The sequence below is a fragment of the Lutra lutra genome, chromosome 4 (genome assembly GCF_902655055.1).
Source record: "Lutra lutra chromosome 4, mLutLut1.2, whole genome shotgun sequence".
Taxonomy (NCBI): domain Eukaryota; kingdom Metazoa; phylum Chordata; class Mammalia; order Carnivora; family Mustelidae; genus Lutra; species Lutra lutra.
In genome coordinates, this window is record NC_062281.1 from 94,439,165 (window position 1) to 94,456,089 (window position 16,925).

At 46.1% G+C, this 16,925-nt stretch overlaps 1 protein-coding gene across 1 annotated transcript in view; it reads left to right on the forward strand.

Annotated features, from left to right (window-relative positions):
* Positions 1–1,112: 1,112 nt before the first annotated feature.
* The window catches only part of ZNF697 (zinc finger protein 697), a 31,221-nt gene continuing 15,408 nt past the window's right edge, over positions 1,113–16,925 (forward strand). The window contains exon 1 of the mRNA XM_047727652.1: positions 1,113–1,641. The gene's annotated coding sequence lies outside the window, so the exon portion shown is untranslated. The remainder of the gene's footprint in view (positions 1,642–16,925) is intronic.

Consider the following 16,925-nt stretch of genomic DNA (forward strand, 5'->3'; position numbering starts at 1 on the left):
ATCTTTTTTTTTTTTTCTTGGTGATGGTGGAGGGAGGGACAGTTTTATTAGAACGTTACCAGACTGCAAACCCTTAGGAAGCTGTGATTTGCAGGGTCCCCCAAATGCAAAGACGACACCAAAATTAATTTAGGTGGACAGTCAACAGGGAGACATGCAATAGGAACTTCGGGGAGGTAGCTGATGACATCTGCACACTTCTCACCATTGCTACACCTTAAATGGATCCAGCCCATCTTAAGTATCTCAAGAGAAAGAACTAGAGCCGCAACATGGATGCACTTTTCTTAAATGCACATTGAATGTACACATGCGCATTTGAAATGTGAAAGGCCAAATGGATAGGCGTGGTCATTACGACCCTCTCTCTGGTTACTTTTCAAACACATTTTAGAGCATATTGGGACTCTTCCTTTCCTAGCTCCGTTCATTACATTCTGATCACCCTCCTTAAGGGGAGAGAGCACTGCTTTTCCTAAGTCTCCATGTGGCCCTTCCCTGATTTTTCCCAGGAGTGTCCTGGGTATGCAATTCCAGAATTAGACAGGAATTTGTGGAGGACTGCTGATAGGCTGGGCTGGAAGTGGAGTTCTCTCTTATAGCCAATGCCCAACGTTCCTAAACCCCTGATACAGATGGCCATACAGTGGCCATCGCGTCTGTTTGTAAGGCGGACGAAACCAGATCCTAAACGCGAACAAGAGAAAGAGAAACAGAAATTCCACCATGCTCCTAAGTCTGCCGCACAGGTTGTTTTGTTGTTGTTGTTTTACGTGTCTTGGAGTTAATTCATGCAATTTGTCTTCAATCTCTTAATTTAATTACTTTTCTTGAAAACACGCCTGGGACAAGGCCAACATGGGAGAGAGCAATGTCACGGGGTCAGGATCTGGAAACAAAACAGGTCTTACGGTTTTAAGGATGAAGCGCCCAAATCTTAAGGAACCTGAATTCCTGGTGAGCAGTCAAGTTCTTTATACCGCCCCCTGCAGGATTCCGGCGGTTTAAAAAAGACAAGGAAAAAGAAAAATCTATTGAAAAAACAAGTCAACTCAAAAAGAACCCACCCCAAACTTCCCCCTATCCGAAGAAATGGCAGCTCTCACCGCAGAGTCCTCCCGCACCCCGCGACAGCTCAGCGACAGGCCACCAGCTGCGGGGGCGGCCACGTTCGGGAGCCCGGAGTCGCGCTCGGCGGGGCCGCGGGGCGGGGCGGGGCTGCGGGGCGGGGCCGTGGGGCGGAGCAGGACCCCGGCCTAGACGCCCCTGCCGCTCCCAGCCCTGGAGCGCGAGGGAAGGAGCGAGCGCGTGTCCTCGCGTGCCGGGTGCGCGTCTGGAGGGGGAAGCCTCCGCGCCCGGGGCCCTGGTAGCAGGAAGTCCCCGGGAACTACAAATCGAGGCATGCTGGGAACATTCCCCTGCTCCTCCCAGGAAATGTCCTTTGTCCAGCCTTACAGGAAGCCCCAGTGAGGAGTCAGCCGGGCAGCCAGCCAGTGAGCCAGCCAGTCAGCCAGCCAGCCAGCCACCCAGCCAGCCAGCCCGCGGCCGCTGCAAACGCCGCCGCCGCAGCTGCACAAGGGTAGACGCGGCGCGGGGCTCGGGCCGGGGCGCGCGCTGCCCTCGCTTCTCGCCGCCTCGCAGGTAGGCGCGTGGCTGCGGCGGGGCTCTCGACCGGCTGGGGTTGGTCGGGCACCCGACCCGACCGCTGCGGGGATGGGCTGTACGCCCGCGAGCGGGTGGCGGAGCGGCTGGGCGAAGTTGTGCGGCGCGCGCTGGACCGCTGTCCGCTCTCCCGGGGCGCAGGGGCCCAGCGCGGGTGGGGTGCTCTTGGCGGCCCCCGAACCCGGGCTGCGCTCCCTCCGGGGTCTGTGGCGAGGGGCGGGGAGGAGGCGGCTGAGACGCGAGGGAGGAGGAGGCAGAGCGGCGAAAGCGGGTGGGACCGTCCCGCAGACCACCGAAGGGGGCATCCGAGACCCTCGGAAAAACGGAGCCCAGGGAGGAGCTTGGAAGGCAAGGAGAAGGTGAAGGGCTTTGTGTGTTGCGGACAGGGACTGAGTGTGCTTCCCTTCCCTTGTCTGTCTGCGCCCCCAGCCCTACTCGAGGCTGGAGGGGTGGGGGTGGGGCACTTCAAGGAGGGGCAGCGGGTCCTCTTGGGTGTCTGTGCTGTGTGTTCCTCCTTTGCCCTCTCCGCTGCATTCTCGCCGACTCACATCAGCGGCTTGGGCTGCCATCAGACTGGGCAAATGGCACAATAAGGATGAGTGGGTGGGAAGATGGGCAGCAGCTCGTCGCCCCGTTTAGCTGTGGTAGACTTCCCAACCCCAGAAGTCCATGTCTGCCGGTGGGCGGGTAGCGGGGCAAAGCTGATACATTCACCCAAGGATAATGTTGTGAGTGGAGGCATGGGGGTGAGACGCGTGTTGGGAGGAGAGGGCGAGTAAGAAGAGGTTGAGGCGGGAGAGCAGCGGCAGCAGGGGCGCTGAGTGTACCTATGAGCCAGTGTACATTCTGGCCAGGCTTCGAGAATAGGGTTACCACTTCCTCTGGGACTTTCCACGATTTTCCTTTTTCCTAACTGCCCCCCCCCCAGGAGTGAATCACCCACCTCTTGTTACAGTGAGCGCTAGGCTGGGTTCAATTTGGGCCTGTTGCATCCCCGCTTTTATAGCGGACTTACTTGTCTTTTACCTGGGGTTGGGGGTGACATGAATATGCTGCATCCCCTCTGGCCTTATGCTCTTCTCTGGGGGACTGAGGGTGTGGTGAAGGTGGTTGGATAATGGCTAGCAAGTTAATAGTCTTTGAGGAGCTGTGATGGATGAGTGGGCAACTTTGAACACGGCCCAAGTGTTATTGCTGTATCTGAACTCACTTGACCAAGGGGCCTCTGGTTCTCCCCTGTCTTTTTTTTTTTTTTTTTAATGCTGTACCCAGATGGTTACCTCTTTCTCTTAACAAGACAATACATGGATATTAGTTAATGTGGAATATATTCTAAGAGCCAAATGGACCTTTAAAAATGACACTTGGGTGGTGAGGCAGGAGCACCCAAGGCTCATGGTTAAGGAGGATGTGGTAGGGCACAGAGCCCTGCACCTTGTATAAAGGGTTTGTAGGGAGAAACACACTATTTACACTGATTTCTGTAGGAGAAATGAAGCATCTGAAGGTAAGGTAAGAATGGGGGGGTTGGGGGAGAAACCCAGGTGTCCAGGCTGAGGGCATGAAGATGGCAAAATAAAGGGGGAAAGCTCTGTCAGTTTGTAAGATGATTTGGAGTTGGAACATTTTGGCTGTGTGTGTGCGTGCATGTGCGTGTGCAAATGTTGAAGGTGGAGGTTGTTGTTGGGGGAGAATTTGATGTCAGATTTCCAGCTGGGCCCCCGAAGAGAATAAGATGGCACCAGAGTGAAGCAGAGTCATAAAGGGGAAGTCAGGCCACCCTTTACATTACACACAAAGGAAAACATTGATGGTCTTCAAAAACCATTGGGATTGGGGCACCTGGGTGGCTCAGTGGGTTAAGCCGCTGCCTTCGGCTCAGGTCATGATCCCAGGTCCTGAAAGCATCAGGCTTTCTGCTCAGCAGGGAGCCTGCTTCCTCCTCTCTCTCTGCCTGCCTCTCTGCTTACTTGTGATTTCTCTCTGTCAAATAAATAAAATCTTTAAAAAAAAAAAACCATTGGGATTAAGGAGGTGAATGGAAACAAATCAGACTGGGGCAAACGAGCTGGTGCAGCTGGAGTGAGGTGGTGGTATGAAGCTGACCTCACCGAAGGTTGTATGACTAAGGCTGATGGAGTTGCACCACATTTCCTCCCCTACCCCACCCCCAAAAAAGCTCCTTGGATTTCCTCAGAATCTACATGTTTGCCTCATTTCTAGCATCCGGCTAAGGGAAAGAGAAAGGGCAAAAATTGATGATAAAGAGGATAAATTAAGACAAGAAAGATATTGCCTGCTCATGGAGGGTGGGAACCCCTTCCCCCAAAACTGCAGTGCCGTTTTAAGAGGTCTGGAGCCTGAAGCTATGCCAGTGCTATGTGGGCTTTTCTTTGGATCTAAGATCTGATTTCTTTTCCTTCTCCCCCCCCCCCCACCCCTCCTGAACAGGTTTCTTAGCACTATGTAATGTACTCAGTATAATTACCTCCTTAGCTGGGCATACAAAACCTTTCACGGTTCTGGGCCCACCTACCTCCATTGGATCCAGGGCACCCCAAAATACCTACCCATTCTTGCAACAAACAGCTCCCCATTTCCAGACGCCACAGATAGATTTCCCCCAGTGTTTCCACCACGTTGAATTCCATGCTTGTTTGGCATCCCTGCATGGCCTCTGATTAGTTTCTGCAAATTCTTGCCTATCTGATGTAGCACCCGTCTAGAAGGCTTCCCAGACCTCCCAGTGAGAGTTCATCCCATCGCCATGGTACTTTGTATGCTTGGGATGACTCCTACCTCTGGTTGGCCTTGTGATAGCTAGATGTTAATTTTATGCCCTTGGGACTGTAAACCCCTTGAGGGCAATGGCTTTCTCTACCTGGTGCTTTATACCTAGCAGTACAGAGCAGATGTTTCTTTGAAATGCATGAGTAAATGAGGAATGAGTGAAAGAATGCATATGTCTTAATTTATCTCTTTCCTTTTCTATAAAAAAAGGGGTGAAGCCTTTCTCAGACCTGTGAGGATTCCTCGCAGTTGTGAATCGAAGTCATCTGGGTCATGAGAATCTCTGGTGCTTTTCCGTGTGCTCCTGGATTAAGAGGCCCTAAAAGAATCCATCACAATGTCTAATACAAAGACACTCATTAAAAGTTTGTTGAATAGGTTCTTTGCCAGCCTATGTTTTCGAACTCTTATAGACAAGGTATGGAATCAATTAATCCCAGGTGGGTAATTAGTGAGTTTCCGCCTGGCTCCTGGAGTGAAGAAGGTGACTGTTCTCTCTCAGTTGTGCAGGTGAGATGTACTTTCTAGAAAGCAGCACCAACAAAGGCCGTCCTGGTATTTGGCTGTGGAGCCACTGACATCTGTCATGTTGCTTTGATTTTTATAGTCCAAGCCATCTACCAGGATTAAAATGTTGTATGTAAAAGTGCAAGGCAGATCAGACTCTCAGATTTCCCCCAAAGGTGCTGCCATTTTGTAGTCCCTCACTTAACCCTAACTGGACAGCTTTTTGTGCTGTTTTTTGCACGTGATGACAGCACCAGTTAACCGTTTATTGAACATCTGTGTATCGACTATTGAACTGGGTAATTTCCATACATTGCCCTAATCCGATGACTTATGTATTATTCTCTCCATTCAAAAATTGAGGAAATGGAGGGTCAGAGGGAAGTTAAGAAACTTGCTGGTCCCAGTTTCTGATCTGGGAATAGGCTGGAAATTTGGGTCTGTTCAAAATAGGTGGATCTTTGCTTACCCTGGGAGAATATTGCCAGGTCTCCCTTCCTTCTTCCTCTGAGATCCCTCACTTTCCAAATTTCCCACCGGGAGCATTGTTGGGTTTTTAAATTCATCCTACTAGATCCCATTCTTAGAGGCACTGGTTTTTCATAAATTCGTTATTCTTATGCCCTTAAGCTCCCACGGGTGTCAGTTCGAAAGCTCGGGTTCAGAACCCCTAATAAGATCTTTGAGCACAGAACTGTTTGCCTGGAATCCTTTTCCTTTCTCTCCCAGCCTATCTGAATTCTTTCTGTTCCTCCCTCCCGGCCACCTCTTACCCTTTCTAAGCCACCTTTCTTGACACTCCAGGTCACATGCAGCCTCTCTAATTTTTTGCGTTGTCTGAAATACCTGGAGCTCAGTGTCTTCCCAATGAAGGCAAACCTGAGTAAGCCACCACCCATGTGGGAACATTTGCATATTCCCTGCTCCTGGCAGGAACCATATGTCCAGAACACAGCCTGGCATACAGTGGACCTTCGGGAACTGAGTTGAATTGACCATAAATTGGTAATGACTGACAGTGCAGAAATGTAGACATGAAACATCATTTGCATGTTGACAGTTTGGGAGACAGGTCAGAGGGATCGTTTTCTTAGTTAATTTTCATCCTTTTCATATGACTGCCACAAGAAATAAGCACCTTCTGGGAGCCTGGGTGGCTCAGTCAGTTGAGTGTCCAACTCTTGATCTCAGCTCAGGTCTTGATCTTGGGGTCGAGGTTCAAGCCCCATGTTCGACTCCATGCCCAATTTAAAAATTTAAAAAAATAAAAAAATAAAAAGCACCTTCTGGAAATATGCCAAAGCAGACCTGTGTGTTGCTGAGTTTCACGAGCTTGAGGTTGACTCAGACATCACTGTTAAGTGATTACGGTGTTTTATTGATATTAGGTAGTATGGGGGGGGTGCCCTGGCCTCAGTGCCTGCCCCCTTGAAGTCGTGCCCACCTCTCCATAATATTGTAGGAAGGGCCTTTTGTTGCACATCTGAGAAAATCAGAAGTTTCCTTGCTTCTGCAGAAACAGTTTGGGGAGGCAAGAGGTAAGGCTAAGGTGAGGAAGGAATTCATTCCTTTTTTTAACCTCTGGGGGAGTAGCATCACTTGGGTGGGATATGGGTTTGGGCTTTATTGTATCATGTATTAATGGGGATGGTAGAAAGGTCAACCGGCTTCTCCGTTTCCGGTGGAAAAGGTGCTTACCATCCACAAGACTGAATCCAACTCCAGAGGCTGACTGTGCCACCTTTTCCCCTAACCTCAGGGCAACACAGCACTTTGGAAGCCTGCATACAAACACAGTGTGCTGTGGGTTGTTGTTAAGCACAGGAGTCATTTTAAAGAATTTTTTTAAAAAGATTTTATTTATTTAAAAAAAAAGATTTTATTTATTTATTTGACAGACAGAGATCACAAGTAGGCAGAGAGACAGGCAGAGAGAGAGGAAGAAGCAGGCTCTCTGCTGAGAGATCTAGCCCGATGCGGGGCTAGATCCCAGGACTCTGGGATCATGACCTGAGCGGAAAGCAGAGGCTTTAATCCACTGAGCCACCCAGGTACCCTGCACAGGAGTCATTTTAAAGGCAAATAGGATAGTTGTTGCCATTCCTGCATTTGTTCAGCCATTCACTGCATATCCATTGCCTGGCAACAGTGTTCCAGCTAGGTGTAGGGAAGGACATGTGCAAGTCTTCGTGTCCCTTCCTGCAAAGGGTGAAGTGTGCATCTTATATATAGCCCTATAGGTGCAGCTTTAATTTGCTAAAATGTATGTAGTTAGGGGGGAAGGCTGTACTTGTATTCTGAGGGGCATTTTAAAGATTTTATTTATTTATTTGACAGGCAGAAATCACAAGTAGGCAGAGAGGCAGGCACAGAGAGAGAGGAAAAAGCAGGCTCCCTGCTGAGCAGAGAGCCCTATGCGGGGCTCTATCCCAGGACCCTGGGATCATGACCTGAGCCCAAGGCAGAGGCTCTAACCCGCTGAGCCATCCAGGCACCCCCTGAGAGGCATTTTAGATATGTATTGCCTTCCGAGAACTTTTCTTAGGGTCATATCCTAAGTTAGGAACCATTCTACCTGGGTCTTATTAATAATAAATGTGTCACTTTTATCATTTTGGTGCTGTGCATATTCAAGTGGTTAGCACACCTTTGATGCTTGATAACAGTTAGGCGGGGCACCACTGGAAGAACATACTGCCCTTTTTGTCCCCTCCACCCCACACACACATCTGGGAACCTTTGTATATTTCAAAGAATCACTGTTACTTTCTTTCGTAGTCTTTTTTCTCTTTTTTTGATAAATCTCTTAGGCAAGTATGGGCAGTGATTTCTGTTAGCAGTAGGTGGTTTTGAGAGCAGTAGATTTTGGGGGTACCTGGGTGGCTCAGTTAAGCGTCAGCCTTTGGCTCAGGTCATGCTCTCAGAGTCCCGGGATCAAGCCCCCAGCGGGGCTCCCTGCTCAGTGGGGAGCCCGCTTCTCCCTCTCTCTTTGTTCCTTCGCCTGCTCATGCTCTCTCTCTTTCAAATAAATAAATAATATGTTTTTTAAGAAGTGGATTTTTAAGATTATTTCATTAGAACGTAACCTCCACAGAACAGAGCCCAGAATAATGGGTAGTAGCACATGGTAAATGTTCAGTAACTGTTGAGTGAATGAATGTTATATTTTTAAAATACTTCATTTTGATTTTTTTCCCCAATAGTGGGGCATTGCCAGTTTTCTACAGTGAGGTGTGGCACAGGGTGCGTGCTTATATGCTCTATAAGCAGAGAAAATAGATATAATTTTGTAAAAGGTAGCCTTTATTAGTAGAGCAGTTTTAGGTTCATAGCAAGGTTGGGCACAAAGTACAGAGAGTCCCAGTGTGGCCTATGGCCCTACAAATGCACAGCCTGCCCCTTTATCAACCTCCCATATCAGAGTGGTGTGTTAAATCCATGAACCCGTATTGATACATCATTATCACCCAAAGTCCGTAGTGCATTTTAGTGCATTTTGGGGTTGTACATTCCATGACGGTTTTGACAAATGTGTAATGACATGTGTCCACCACCCTAGTATCATATGGAATACTTTCATGGCCCTAAAACATCCCCTGTGCTCCACCTGTTCATCCTTCTGTCCCCTCTAACTCCTGGCAAATACTGTTCTTTTTTACCATCTCCATAGTTGGCCTTTTCCAGAAGGTCATATAGTTGGAATCATAGTGTATATAGCCTTTTCAGATTGGCTTCTTTCACTTAGTAAGAGACATGAAGGTCCCCCCCCCATGGCTTGTCATGACTTGCTAGCTCATCTCTTATTAATTAGCTCTGAATAATACTCTGTTTTCTAGAGGTACAGCAATTTGTCCATTGATCTGTTGAAGGACATCTGGGTTGCTTCCAAATATTGGTGATGATGCATCAAACTGCTGTAAATGTGCACATGCTGGTTTTAAGTGTAGACAGAAGTTTTCAACTCATTTCTATAAATATCAAGGAGTGAGAATATTGGATTATAGGGGGTAAAATGCTTATTTAGTTTTGTAAGAAACTGCCAGTCTGTCTTCCGAAGTGGCTGTCCCATTTTGCGTTCTCAGCAGCAGTAAGAGAGAGTTCCTGTTCCTTCACATTCTCACCAGCATTTGGTATTGTCAGTGTTCTAAGTTTTTTGCTATTCTGATAACTGCGTGGTGGTATGTCGTTGTTGTTTTAATGCGTAGATCCCTAATGACATATCACATTGAACATCTTTTCATAGGGCTTATTTGCCATCTATCGATCTTTGGTGAGCTGTCTGTTTAGATCTGTTGCCCTTTTTTAAGTCAAGTCGTTTATTTTCTTACTGTTAAATGTTAAGGGTTCTTAACATATTTTGGATAACAGTTCTGTATCAGATGTGTCTTTGTAAATATTTTCTCACAGTCTGTGGTTTGTCTTCTCATTCTCTTGATACTTTTTTTTAAAATATATATATGAACTTTTACTTTTTTTTCTTTTTGGTGAGTGTACGTATGCCAGTTCTAATTTTTTTTTTTTTTTAAGATTTTCATTCATTTATTTGACAGACAGAGATCACAAGTAGGCAGAGAGGCAGGCAGAGAGAGAGAGGGAAGCAGGCTTCTGCTGAGCAGAGAGCCTGATTCGGGGCTTGATCCCAGGACACCGGGATCATGACCTGAGCCAAAGGCAGAGGCCTTAACCCACTGAGCCACCCAGGCGCCCCTGCCAGATCTATTTTAATGTAAAACCAACCTACCCCAGAAATGAGAAATCACATGTGAAATAAACCTGAAGAAATGCTCCCCTGCTTTTTTTCTTTTTTTAAAATAAGGTAAATGTCAGTTGAATTCTACCAGACTGTGGCCTCAGTCTGGATTAGCTTGGGGGCACTTGCTATAGGAACTCTTTAATTTCTGTTTCCCTACTTGCTACTAGGTATTGTGTGTATTGGTTGAATTGGTGGTTTGGTGACTATTTCTGGCCACCTACTTTCTGTAGAGCATGTACCCTTTTTACAAATTCCTTCAAGAGCCTATGTGTGTCTCATAGCTTAATTCTGGACCCTTAGGAAAAGGGTTTTTTAGGCTGATTGCTTGTAGGTGAGAAGAGAAATCAAGACATGCATGCCCTTCCTATTATACTAGTAAGAAAACCAAGCCAAAACACAAAACTCTTGAAAACTGCCAGAGGATAAGCTTTGGTCTGAGTGGACACTTTCAGTGTTGAGTATCAGTTTCTCCTATGTTTGATTGTGCTTCCTGTTCTACCTCCCCACCCACCCCCTCCCCAAACACACAACTTCTGAAGTTATTAGTCTCTTTTTCGTTCATGGTTTAATTTCTGTTAGTTCTAGTCCTGTCTTTCCTCCAGGGATGAGAGAGAAGCAGCTGTCCTGTCAGGCTGGCAGAGTCTAGTGGCGTTTCCTACCTTAAATACAAACACAGCTCTGCGCCACCTCTGTTCTTTGCAGAGCTGAACTGAGTGTTAAAATCTTCCAGTGGAGGGGAGGATTCCAACAGGACAATTGGATGCAAATAAGGGGTGCTGGCGTTGGGCCAAGGGATGCAGGATTCTTTTTCAAGAACATTCTCTCTAACTTCTGAAGCTAATCACCACTTTCTATCATGTCTACTTATTTAGCAGGATAATTAAGCATGCTTGGCTCTTGGTGCTGACAGGTTATTGGATCCTTTTAGGAGAGCTAGGTTGTTTCCAGGGCTCTGCCTTACCTGGTGTGATCTTGGCCACATCACTACATTTCCTGATCTTATTAGCTCTTCCTGTTGAGACTGAGGGAGAGAAATAAGTACACCTAATTTTACCCATTTCAAGGAATATTTGAGGGCTCATTATGTGGGGGATGACCAAAGTGAGTAAATCAGTATGTTCCCAACAGGAGCTGACGGTTGGGAGGTGGGACAGAGAGAGGACAAACAAGATACAAATTATTGTAACTCTGATTATATTTTAAAAACTAATATCAGACAGAACAAGATAAGGAAAAGTACCTCAAAGAAGCCATATGAAGTGAAACAGTAATAATTCTCTCTGAGCACCTAACAGTAATCCTATAGAGTACATACAGTTGTGACCCATTTTACAGATGAAAAAAAACCACCAAGGCTCGAAGAGATTGAGGAACTTGCTTAAGATTATAGAGTTAGAGGCTGGATTCATGCAGGTGGTGTGGCTCCAGAATCCAAGTTTTTACCACTCTAGGTGTTGCTTCCCTCCAGGAAAGGACAGACTGCCTCATGCCGTTCTGAGGAGGAAGAGCATGGCTAGAGAGGAAAAACCCTGGGTACCTTCTTGGGGGTCATAAAGCAGTCCCTTTGGCCTGAGGTTAGCTGATTAGAGGTTAGGGAGAGGTAAGAGAGTCTTGGGCTACATTGTTGAGGACTTGGAGTTTGTGCTTCCTTGAAGGCTCTGGCTGTCAGTCAGAGGTTTCTGAACAAGAGGAATTAATGGAGGGGCAGCTGTGTTTTAACATGGATCCAACAGTAGTGAGTAGATGCCTGTAACTGGCAAGAGGGTCTGTGGCAGTGATAGTGGCTACAGAAAAAGGAAGTAAAAGGAAGGTCTGGGCAGTTGATTTGATTGAAAGGGGTGAGGAAAGGTCAGTCAGACTCAAGGATTTTGAGCCTCCCCACAAGTAAGGACAAAGAGGCATTAACAGAAATGGGCACCGTGAAGAGCTGATTTGTAATAAAGATTCAGAAAAGAACTACTCAGTTTTTTTGGTGTGATACGGGTCAGATTACAATTGGAAATGACAAAGGGAAATTCATTTAGTCTTCACAATGGCCTTTGAAGGTCACTTGTTTTTCTCATTGCATAGATGAGAAAACTATGCCTAAAGAGCTAAATTAGCTATTAATTTAGCTAAAACTAGCTAAAGAGCTAAATAACTGTCCTGGGGCATATGACATGTAGGTGGTAAACTTCTGCTTGAACCCAGGTCTGTTGATGCCTCCTGTTCTGTGTCCCATGTGATGTGCAGGGCAATACGTCAGGATGAGGAGGGGTATTAAAGCTCCTCATTGCGGTGCTTGGTGCATCATTAGAAACAGGGACGTGGGGTGCATATCGGGGCTGGGGGCAAGAGGTTCAAATTACCGAGGTCTCTGGATAGAGGTGTTTATTCAAAACTAGAGAAAGTGGCTGGATGATTGTAGGGTGAGAAAGAAGAAAATGTAAACAAGAATCTTGGGGCTTGACTTGTTTTAGGAGTTAAGAGAAGGCAAAGTGGTAGGTGATCACAAGAAGGACTGGCACAGTGTAATAACATGGATGCTCAGAAAGGAGAGAATTTCCAAGGAGAGTGTTTCAACAGGATTTCTGCTGTCACTTACCGAATCCCCTGTTTTGTATGCCAAGCACTTTACGGTGTTGATGGTGTTAACTTTAAAAATGGAAGTCACTTATTTCACTAGCAAAATGGGTTTATTTGGGAAAAGTAGAGGAACTGTAATTTGAGACCTGAAAGTTATGGCAAAACCATAGGCAAGTCCAAGCAACAAGGGAGAGGAACATTATTTTATGGAGAAAAAGGAAGTGGAGAAAGATTGTTTTGAATGCCGTCAGCAGCAGAAAAGTCCAAGTCTAGGGTGATGACTGTTTCTTATTGGCTGAGTTACGGTAGTTGATTTCTTGCAGGAGATGCAATGTACGTCTTTCTCTGTCCAGGTCTGAAATTGACAGTGCTTCCTTTGACTGACCTGAGTAGCATGGCTGTCTCTTTGAGCCTGCCCTTCTGCCCTCCAGACTCGACTTTAGCGAGGTTTCCCTTTACTAATTTTCACAATGGCAAGATCAGAGGAGAAGAGACTGGGTGGATTTGAAAGTTTGAAAATTTAGCCGGTACTGATGTGAGCCTGACTTCGGAAATGTTAGCGATGAGTACTGTGTGCTGAGACGGCGAACACCTGGGAAGCCCACAGTTAACTGGAAAACTGATAGGTTTTGATAGGTGATGATGAAGCAGTTAATCAGGGCTCAGTGGCATTGATCCCTCCTTTTCCCAGGAGTCTGTGAGACTTGTTGGCCAAAAAATGGCACTGCAGAAGGGAATGTAATATAGTTTGATCATTGGTTTGGGATATTTAAAAGATGATAATGTGAGGGAAAAGTGTCCCTTCTTAGAATTTCATAGTTTGATAGAAAAATGTCTTTTAAAATTCTTTTAAAATGGCATAATCAATACTAATTCTTCAGGTTGATGGCTCCCTGGGCTTTCTTTTCTCTCTAACCCTCTCTCTCTCTTATGAAGACTTTTCTTTCAGATGCCGTACCAAGAACTTATTAACTGTTTACCATAACTTAACTCCATTAAGTCAAAGCTAATTCAAATGACTGCTTTGTTCTGGCCAACAAGATGTCTGTTTTGTCTAAGAAAAACAGTTAAATCTGAGACCATTTCAAAGCATCCCATGAAGATAAGTTTGAAGAACATTTTCTGTGTTTTTTAAGAGGAAAGATAAAATAGAAAGAAAAAATAGGAGCCTGGGGGAGGGAACAAGGAAAATAGGAAGAAAGAGGGTAGCGTCCTTGAAATGTTTTATCAGTAAATCCAGAGCACTAAACCCATAAATATGACAGTGCTGGCTGGGAGAGTTCCGTGCAGGGGAGATTGAACTTCCAAGGAATCACATAACCGGGATGGTAGTCCCAGTTCTACCACCAGCTGACTACCTTTGTGAATTCAAACAAGCTACTGATTTTCCCCTAGTCCTCATTTTCCTTACTGGTGAAATGAGGGATCCTTTGGAGCGCCTGGGTGGCTCAGTCAGTTGAGTGTCTGCCTTTGGTCCAGGTCATGATCCCAGGGCCCTGGGATCGAGCTCTGCATCGGGCTCCTTGCTTGGTGGGGACCCTGCTTCTCCTTCTTCCTCTGCCTGCCATTCCCCTGCTCATTCCCTGCCCGCCCCTGCTGTTGAATAAATAAGATCTTAAAAACAGGTGAGGGGTGTCTGAGTGGCTCAGTTGGTTGGGCTCTGCCTTTCACTCAGGTCATGATCTCAGGATCCTGGGATTGAGCCCCACATTGGGCTCCCAGCCTGCTTCTCCCTCTCCCGCTCCCCCTGCTTGTGCTCTCTTGGTCTCTCTGTCAAATAAATAAGTAAAAAAAAAAATCTTTAAAAATAAAACAGAAACTGAGGGATCCTTTAAAGACATTTTCAACAACAAAAAAATACCGTGAGATTGTCTCAGGATCTGTGGATATTGTCTCTTCAGCAAAATTTAGCTTGTGGTTGGCCTGCTTCCACTACCTGGCCTGCTTCTGCTCACCTCCCACACAGGGAATGCAGAGCTATGCAGAAGCAAAAAGATGTAATAGAAAAAAGAGTGAATCGGAGAAACTGTATTCATTGTAATGGGTCATGTTGAAGGTGGATGGCGGGGTGGGTTTTTTTACTTGCCATTAGGTGTGATCCAGGGCTCCTTACGTTGTGGGTTTTTTGGATACTCCCAGAATCCCCTTTCTCACCTGGGAATTTCCAAGTTATTATTTGTAGGTTGGATGACTATGAGAACACTTTGAAGATTGGTTAGGAATGAGTTGGCGACTTTGGCCAGATTTTAGTTCTTTTTCCTTTGAGAAAAGGAGGATTAGCTAACAAAGCATTTTGTGTCCTGGGAAGGTAATGGCTTGATTAATGTGCTTTGACTCACTGCCCAAGTAAGCAGCTGATGGGAGCCATAAACCCAGGGTCAAACTTGTATAAACTAGCTTCATCCCAGAGACGCAGTGTGTTAGAAGCTTGAAGAGCTACTTAAGGCCTTCTCAGTGCCCCTGCCGTGTGACACAGGTGATTAGGAAGTGAAAAGCAGGTGAGGGAATGATTGGCGGTGGAGGCAAGCAGGAGTGCTTCAGCCAAGCACCAGAGACTGCGTGGTGTTGAATAGAAAGGGGATTGGGACAGAAGTTTCTCGATGTCCGTGATTTCAGCTCGAGTCTGCCCTTAACTGGCACTTTCATGGGTAATTCACTGAACCTTTCTGAGTATCTGTTGCCTCATGCATCTATGAAATAGGGTCCTGGATGAGACAGACCAATCAGGCAGGTTGCTGCACCTCTCATTCTGCTCTAGCCCCTATTTGAAATTAACTGCTGTTTTTGTCTCTGCTACCACCTCATTTTGAATCTACTGTCAGTATCTTCTCTACCAACCCACCAGAAGATTTCGTAGCATATAGTGGTGCAGTGGGCTCTTATCCCTCTTCCCGAAAGCCACTGTGGATTTCTGAAATACTGTGCTAGGGAATGTATTGTGAGTCCTCTGTAGCAGCGGGGGAATTGCCGGGTTTTTGTTTTGTTTGTATGCTGTGAATCCTTTCAGAGTCCAAGGGAAAGAAAGCTGTGGGTCTTCTCATCAGAAGACAGTTTCTGCAGACATCTTCACGTAAGGTTTCAGAACGTTAGTGGACTCTGAACGCCCTCAGGCTAAGAACCCACACGCAAGGAAGATACCATTATTCTGTTTCTGCGCTTGTACAGGACTTCCGCTCTCTCCAGGGAATCCTAGAAGCTGGAGGTAAAGGGGACGTAAGGAACCCAAAGGGCCTGAGCCTCACGAATGACTTAGGAACTATGGTATTCGAGCAGCGAATGAGGCCTGGACACCAGAGTCTCCTTGAGACAAGTGCGCCACTTCCTGGATGAAGCTGTGACCCGTGACGAGTTCTCTGCGTCCTTTGCTAAAACAGATGGTATCTGTGAGCTTCTGGTTTCCAACCTAAAGTGGAAACATGCTACCTTCTTGCTGCTCTCTTTGTAATGTGGGGTGAGTAGATTTGGGTGGCATTTCTCTGAGAAGGACACTCTCTAAATTTAAAAGTTCAGTTTGGGCTAGTAAAGTAATTCATGTTAATCACATGGAGATCACTAATTACTGTTTTCATAAACCACTAGTTTTCATAAATCACTAGTTACTGTATTAACTTCCTGTTCACCAACACACACCCTAACATTTTTCATGCCTTTAGAAGATCATTCTGGGGATGACCGATTATCAGTGTATTCAGTCTGTTGGATACCTCACGTTATTTCGTCGGCCTGACTCCTGGGGATAAAGCATTCCTCTCACAGACTGGTCAGGACCTCAACCCCTAGCCAGGTTTATTTTCCCCTTTGTCTTGGGTATAAAGTTGCCGAACTAATGGTGGAAATAAATAAGCACCAGCTGTGGCGCGATCCTTTTTTGAGTTCTTTGGGAATACAAAAGTAGATGAAAGTGGAAACTGTTTTCTGATTCTTTTTTGCATGTAACAGCTATTGTTCTGTTTCATAAAAAGAAAAAATGTCTCAAAAGCGTTGAAGTTAAGGTCTTTAATCTCTTCACCCCACTGTCTCTGCCCCCTGTTCTCACGGGCTCTATTCAGTATCGAGCATTGTCGTCAGTTCTGATCTGGTGTGCTCTAAAAGCGAGCTAGTTCTTTGGTGGAAGTCACTGACCATCGATCACAGCATGTTCAGAATTTAAGTGAATCTAATCAACCTCAGTTTCAGAAACAGGAATAGGAATGTATGTTTTCTATTTAAAAATTTTTGGGACGCCTGGGTGGCTCAGTTGGTTGAGCAGCTGCCTTCGGCTCCGGTCATGATCCCAGCGTCCTGGGATTGAGTCCCACATCGGACTCCTTGCTCATCAGGAAGCCTGCTTCTCCCTCTGCCTCTGCCTGCCATTCTATCTGCCTGTGCTTGCTCTCTCTCCCTCTCTCTCTGACAAATAAATAAATAAAATCTTTAAAAAAAAATTTTTTTATTAGTAACTTTTCTAGCAATCACAGGAGTAGAGGACAACCACGAACACCAGTCAGCTTCAACAGTAATCAGTGGCTGGCCATCTTGTTTCTTCCGCATCCCTGCTCACTCTCCTTTGTCCTAGAATTCCAGACATTTCGTTTCAAATAAGGCAAGTTCCAGACATGCCATTTCACCTGTAAATTTCATTACATATACCTTTACCTTTGTAAATTGA